The 8,036-nt window shown below is 32.9% G+C and overlaps 1 pseudogene; it reads left to right on the top strand.

The window, feature by feature from the left end:
- Positions 1-4,235: 4,235 nt before the first annotated feature.
- On the top strand, positions 4,236-6,297 carry LOC114753839 (uncharacterized; annotated as a pseudogene).
- Positions 6,298-8,036: the final 1,739 nt, after the last annotated feature.

The following is an 8,036-nucleotide window of genomic DNA, read 5'->3' as shown; positions in this document are numbered from 1 at the left end:
GCCTTTTTCTCCATAAATATGAGATCTGATTCTGCTAGCACCTCCTGCGAATTCCCGTTCACAATATTTACACTTCCATCTTCGTCCTTCCTCCAATACCTCAACGTGTAGCCGCACATCATCATCCTTTGGCCTTCCACCACCTATCTTTTTCATTATTGCTGTTCCTGCATATGCAATATATATACAGAGACTGAACCAAAGTGATAATAATTAAAATTGAAGTCATATATACAGATCCACAGTTTGGGGGTTGAGTTTTCGCCAATAAATCTAATCTACTTTTCCCGCACATACAAAATCATCTACCTTTCCCCCATATGCATGCAATTTGATCGAGTAAAGTAATGAAGGGATGAAGATTATTGTGCGCACAGAAACTTCAGAGAGCGACCAACCTTGAATCTGTCCAAGTAGAGAATGAACAATCGTGGAAAGGCAGAAACAGAAGTAACAAACAAAGGAAGATGAAAATGAGGTCAAATGATAATAATCAAATGGAAAAGCAGAGGAAATTAAGAGAGGAAATTACGGAATGCCAATTCAAGTTGAGGATTGAAGCATGGCGGCGACTGAGACTGACTCCGGTGAGAAACAGAAGTCAACACAGAAGAAAACGTGTCCACAGAATGGAGAAAGAAAGATTAGCCATATGAAGGACCTTGGGAAGATGAGGCTGAAATGATCAGAGTGTACGGTACTGTCCAGCTGTATCCAATTGACTCGATCAGGGAGGAATTCTCAGGTACTCTAGGAGTACACCTCATTCAAACTCTATCCAATAGATATATTTTAAATGGAGGCACTTTCATCTGACATGAAATTGGTAAAAAAAATCAGAGAACATAATTGCAGGTCCCGCCATTTTCTTTTTCTGAAATTACTCCCCCTTTCCCGGCAACTAATTCTCCCTCCTCCTCCTTTTCTACCCATGGCCCCTCTCCCTCTCACTCCATATTATGTCTCTGTCTAGTTGGCTTTGGCGTATCGACCACGTATTACGGCAAAAACACGTCTCCGCTTCTTTTCTTCCTTTATTTTTTTTTTAATTCTCATCTCAATGGTAAGGACGTATAGTTGCAATTTCGACAGTTGAGATTATATAGTTTATAAAATTACAAAGAAAATGTTAATTTTACTAAAAAGCAAATCAATAAAATTAAACTGCTAAATTTTACTCATTATAATTTAAAAGAATAATAAAAAATATATTTTACAAATATATTTTATATGATTGTAATATGGACTATTCGGATTATAATTTTAATGATTGAGATTAAAAATGAAGGGAAATAAAGGAAAAAGGGAGTGGAGAGACCTTTTTCCCATTTAGTACTCTATTTTATACTCCCTCCATTTCAAAATGTAAAATAAACTTTATTCATCTATGTTTATCAAGAAACTAGTTAAAATTAATTTAAAATAATAAATATATAATGCATGTATTTCTTTTAAATTTGTCCCTATTAATGAAGAGAATAAGTAAAAGATGCAGTAAATGAATAAAAAAAAGAATATATAGAGGTAAAATTAATAAAAAAAACTTATTAAATGCTTAAACAAAAATTAATATTATCTTGTAAAAAAAAACCCTAAGTCCATCCAATAAAGTTTAGCTTATAAGGGAGTAGATTTCAAATGTAATTTTTTAATAAAATTTTGTTTAAATATATCTATTACCTAAGCATTAAATACGTTTTTTTAAATCAATTTTATTTCCAATTAATTTTCTATTTTTCCTCCTCATTTTATTCTTATACTACATTTTTTTTATTCTTTATATCACTACAACGGAAAGAAATCTTAATTTTAAATATTTTTTATTTTTGATTAATTCTAACTTTTTTTTAAATCATAAAACTTAATTAAAAGAATCGTATAAAAAAGTATCGGGAGACAGAAGCTTTTAAAACCTATTCATGCCTTTCCATATAATTCTATCACCATCATTAACCGCAGCTCAATAAATGAATTGGTTGTTGAATTTATAGTCTTCTCTAAACTACTAGTAATTAATGGATTAATGAAAATGATATTAAAAAAGTAATCCGTTGCCGCCGCCAATATCTCGACCCCTCCTTCAGTCCTTTGTGTTATCATAAGTCGGCGTGATGATCAACTCCGACACTATCTATCGATCATCACGCTCCATGGGACCTCGCCTTGTGATTGCACGTTTGTTGATTCTCTTCTCTCTTTTTTTTCCCCTTTTCTGTTAATTGAAAAGTGATTACTGAGCAAGAGCTTGCTAATGATGTTTAATATATTCCTTCCACTCATTTGGGTAAGCTTCTAAGCAAGTTGCCGATATTTATGCCTCGAAATCGATGGTTCTAATAACCCATCTATTTTAGGCTCTTTCATTCAAATCAATAATTCAGATGCCTCATCGGACCTCTCTCTGCAATGAACACAGGAGAATCCTTCCAATTGCCGACGTCGCAATCTCGTGGTTCCAGAACATCATCGCCCTATCTTCACCCATAATTAATTGCAAAGCATTCCAAAAGAAAACGATTCAGTCAGATGGTCGGCCGTCAGGGATAAGGTTAGGATCTTTAGGGAAACAAGTGAGAGATCAGATCGTGTGGGCTTCGAGGATTGGCATTGCAGGAGGAAGAAAGGTCGGGGATAGATGGAAGGCACATCACGTGTTCGTCTTCGGTCCCTCTCTCATTTTCATTGTTTTAAAAAAGTTTTTTATTATGTCGCATGATATTTGTATCTACAGGACAAGGTTGACATTGGTACGATTTTTTAACTTCTGAATAACATTGCTTTAAAAACAGATTTTCTTGATTATCCCCTTTTTTTTTAAAAAAAAAAACTTTTGGAATAAAAATGACTTTTAACCCAATATTATTTTCCTGATACTTCTAACACCATGATCTCATTTATAGTTCATTAAAAATCTTAAACCATAAATAAAATTAAAGTGCTGGAGCATGCCATCAGAAAGTAACATGAGGAGGTGTTGGATGCATATGAAAATAATATTATAATATTATTAGATGGATACACCATAAATAAGATTACTATGCTCGATGTATACTACCTTCAGTCTTTGATATCAGACCTCATTTGATTTTTATTTTGATCTTAAATATAAGACCCCAATCTATTTTGTCTCTTATATTTATATATTTTTTCAAGGTAGTCCTTTTAATAATGATAATTCTAGCCAATACATCAAGAATATTTTAAGAAAAACAACACTTATCTATTACAAATAATCAACTTATTTTCTTAATCTACTCAAATTAGTCAACTAGTTCTTATGTTTAGGACATGAGATAGTATATTATAAGGAAATAATATTAGAGTACTGAGTATTACTTTAGTCTTTGATTTTTGTTCCATCTAAATAGTTACGATTTTTAATATTTTGTTTAATAAATGTCACACCCTTTAAATTCTTCTCTCTAATTTTTCCTTATGTCTTTTACTCGCTTACCCTCAATGCCGAAACCGCCGAACATGTCCCCTTGCATCACAAGATATGAGCCCAAAAGTCAAATCCCTTGTAACTTCATATAGTCATTTTTTTCCCATAAAAAAAAAAACTTATATTGATATTCAAGTTAGAGCTTCCAACCTAACAGCAAACAGATAAACAAGAACCAAAAAGAAATAATTCGCAGTTGATTTTCTTAACCAACAAAAAATATTCCTTGAGCGTATTTAACGATGTTGGCTTAAAATGAGATGTTTGAGTCTTTCAAGAATAAAAATGAAAAACACAAGAAAGTGAGCTATTTGAGGATTAGTTCATTAACGACTGGCAACTTGAAAATCCAAGTTTATTGGCAAGCAATTACTTATGTGTATGTCTTTTTTACACAGCCAGATATATCCTCATTAACAAACCCCAAAAAAGACATGTCCCCAAATTAAAAATCTTGCATCTTTATTTACTTATTTATAATATGATCCCTTTGGCACTTGTTCTAAATCAGAGTCAAGCATCCAAATTAAAAATCATGCATCTTGAAGAAGGATTCGAGGTTAACAAGGTAGCATTAACAAGAACGGCAAGAAAGAGAAAATTATATGCATGTAGAGATCAAATGGCTTCCTTGCACGACACATCATCAATTAGGCCGACCCTTTTGTTTTCACTCAAACTTCTTCTGTCATGAAATGAATATGCTCCACGCAAATTCCGTAGTTATTGTATAAGACCATTATATTCAGCTTACCTTTGGATTCAATTTTCGTTTTGATCAAAAACAGAGATGGGGAATTGTCTTACCAGGAAGGATCAAAGTCTTCCCATTGATACCACCTTCAAGCTTCCTGCTCCAACACCGGTTTGGCCACCAGGTAATAATTATTATCTTCATATACTATTTTATTTTTCCCCCCCTTTCTTGTTTAAAAGCAAAGATACATTCGAAAAAGAAAAAGCAAAGATGCAGAACATAACAGACGCAGAGCAATTATGAATAATTACATAACAGAACAAGTTTGGCACAGGTCTTGAACACTTGTTAGACACACTTAAGCTTCATATTCCATATTTGGAGCATCTCTCTGCAAAGCATTTAGACTTCCAGAAACAAACTTATTTCATATATTAAACATGCCCAACACCCCATGTGTCACAGATTGTACTCTGGTTTAGGACAAAATATGTGATGTTTTAAATACAGTTTGACGTACGTAAGTATTAATTATGTCAAACATTGTCACAATGAGGAAGGATTGTTATCATTTTACATGTACGTAGGTGATGGATTTGCTAGTGGGATCATCAATTTGGGTGAGCTACAAGTGGCGCAGGTTTCAACATTTAACAAAGTATGGATATCCTACGAAGGTGGTCCAAGTAATCTTGGTGCTACAATCTTTGAACCAACAGGATTACCAGAAGGATTCTGTATGTTGGGTTATTATAGCCAACCTAACAACAAGCCCTTCTCTGGGTGGGTTCTTGTGGCCAAAGATAACTCTTCAACCAGTAACCTTGCTCTAAACGAACCACTTGACTACAGTCTGATATGGAACACCAAGTCCTTAAAAGTCAATCAAACTAGCTCAGCCTATTTTTGGCAACCAAACCCTCCTGATGGTTATGTAGTAGCAGGCCATGTTATGACCACAACACCGGACAAGCCTTCATTGGATAAAGTCCGATGTGTCCGGTTAGACCTCACTGATGAGATTGAGACGTATGGATGGATTTGGGGGATAGGAAAATCCAATGATTCCAATGGGTTCAATCTCTATGAAACAAGACCAAGAAATAGGAGAACTCAAGCTCCAGGACTTCTTGTAGGAACATTTCTAGCTAAAAACGGCGGAATTACTAGTGCTTTGGCTATATCCTGTTTGAAAAACATCAATGTTAACTTCACCTCTATGCCTAATCCACAACAAATTCAAGCAATAGTCCAAGCTTACTCTCCAATAATGTACCTACATCTTAAAGAACAATACCTCCCTTCCTCTGTAAACTGGTTTTTCGCCAATGGAGGATTGCTTTATAAAAGAGGAGAAGAATCACAACCTACCCCAATACAACCAAATGGCACTAATCTTCCTCAAGATCATAACAATGATGGTTCCTAGTGGCTAGATCTTCCAGCAGACAAGGCCAACAAGGAAAGAGTTAAAAGGGGTGATTTATAAAGCTCACAAGCTTATCTGCACATAAAACCCATGTTTGGTGGAACATTCACAGACATAGCCTGTTGGGTATACTATCCATTCAATGGACCAGCAAGAGCAAAGGTAGAGTTCATCACTATTTCACTAGGGCAAATTGGCCAACATGTAGGGGATTGGGAACACGTGACACTAAGAGTGAGCAATTTCGATGGAGAACTTTGAAAGGTATATTTCTCGCAACACAGTGGTGGTACCTGGGTTGATTCCATCAATCTTGAATTCAAGAATGGAAACAAACCTGTCGTATATTCTTCACTTCATGGCCATGCGTTTTATCCTAGAGTAGGACTCAATCCTCAAGGGAGTAATAGTGTTGGACTTAGGAACGATACTGCGGAAAGTGATTTGGTAGTGGATATGGGAGTAGGATATGAAGTGGTTTCTGCAAAGTATCTAGGGTCAGAGATTGTGGAGCCGCCATGGCTGAACTATTTCAGAGAATGGGGTCCAAAGGTAAGCTATGATATTGCAGAAGAGCTGAAGAAGATGGAGAAATGGTTGCCTGGGAAGTTGAAAAAGCTTTTGGAGAAATTGGTGAGAAGCTTGTCGAATGAACTGTTAGGAGAGGAAGGACCCACTGGTCCGAAGGTGAAGAACAACTGGAATGGAGATGAAGTTGTTCATTGATTGCAAGACCTGTAAATGTATTGTTTCTTATGGATAGTTTAATTACTATTTTTCAAAAACTTCAAATGACTCAGTTTTATTGAACCCCAACCCCTTACTCGATGATGAAGCAATATTCTGATTGAGTGAGAGATGAACCATTCTGTAAAGGGAAAAGATAAGGCTACTAAAATTGATTTGTGTTTATATAAATATTTTTATACTCATAATATTGTTTAAAGTTTAAACTAATGATAATGCTTGCAGAGCAATCCTTCCCCTTCCCATCCGGTATAAACCAATGATAATGCTCCATATAAAAACCTTATACTTCTTTGGTCCTTAATATAAGACCTATTTAATTAATTTGATTAGATTAAGGAAGTTAGGTTATTTAGTTAATTGTAAAAAATATAACATGCTTTTCCTAAAACACCATATCATCTTTGAGCCTGTTTGGTTAAGTGGTAGGATCTTAAATAAGTCTGTTTAAATTTAAATAAGTACTTATGAAGCATGTTTAGGGTGTTTAGATAATTTTTATAAAATCCCGATGAATCGTGATTTTAACTTTCCACCGCACTTTTAGGATAAGCAACAAGAAGTGGCTTATACGTTTGAAAAATCCCAATGAATCTTCAGTAACTAAATTTTCTCCAATCTACCCCTTATTCTAATGGTAATTATTTTAATTTTTTTTAAAAAAAAACATACAATATGAAACTGTTTTTCTTTTCATTTTATCTAAAAGACATTTTTAAAAAAATCAGATAACGGATGACATATGATTGAAACAATGCAATCAAATATTCAGGTAATATTCTGATTCAAGGAGCATCGTTAAATTTCTTAGTTATAATTTTGATTGAACATTCAATTTCCTTATTTATGTTACTAAAATTGCTAATCAAATTTTTTTATATTTTCATTCATCTCTTATTTATATGGGGTCTTTTATTTAATATTTGTACTACACATAAATTTTGTAAGTGATTTTGAATAACAATAATTTTAAAATAAAAATAATATTTAAATATTCATGTCATTTATTAAATTATCATTTATTATTAAATATAATAATTATGAAAATGTAAACAACTTTATTAACTTTATGTCTTTTTTAGTAATTATACATCTATAAGTGATTTTAATAAATGAAAACCAAACATAATCATAATTTTTAAAATCACTTATAAAAAAACTCCAAACAGAAATCACGATTAACTAGTGTCACTTATAGCCAGCGTCACTTATAAAATTTACGATTATCTAAAATCATAATTGTTCACCGCTAATCCAAATGGGCACTTTCTTAATATCCTTCCTTTTTTTTTTTACTTGATTATGGTTGAGAGAATATTTATAGGGGTAATTTGAAAAAAAATTAATAAATATAAGAAATAGGTATGATATTTAGGACCAAAATCAACTCAACAATTAGATCCTATATTAAGGACCGGAGGAGTAATATGTTATATATATTTTTTAAATGGTGTTCAGTTACAAATATTACCGATGTATTTTTTTATTTGATAACAAAAGCTTACGTACAAAAAAATGAAATAATTATGAATAAATCTGATGCAACGTCGATTATTATTACTACATTTTAAGATATTCTTACCAAATCATCATATAGGAAGGAAAGGTTAAAAATTTTTTACTCATAACTGTAACATCCTTATTTTTATCTAGTATTTAATTAAATTTATAAATAAATATATTTTAGTATTAAGTTAATAAAAAAAGGTTAGATATAG

The sequence above is a fragment of the Neltuma alba genome, unplaced genomic scaffold (genome assembly GCF_004799145.2).
Source record: "Neltuma alba isolate B1F8T4 unplaced genomic scaffold, ASM479914v2 tig00008204_pilon, whole genome shotgun sequence".
Classification (NCBI taxonomy): Eukaryota; Viridiplantae; Streptophyta; class Magnoliopsida; order Fabales; family Fabaceae; genus Neltuma; species Neltuma alba.
This window is presented reverse-complemented; position numbering and strand designations above follow the sequence as displayed.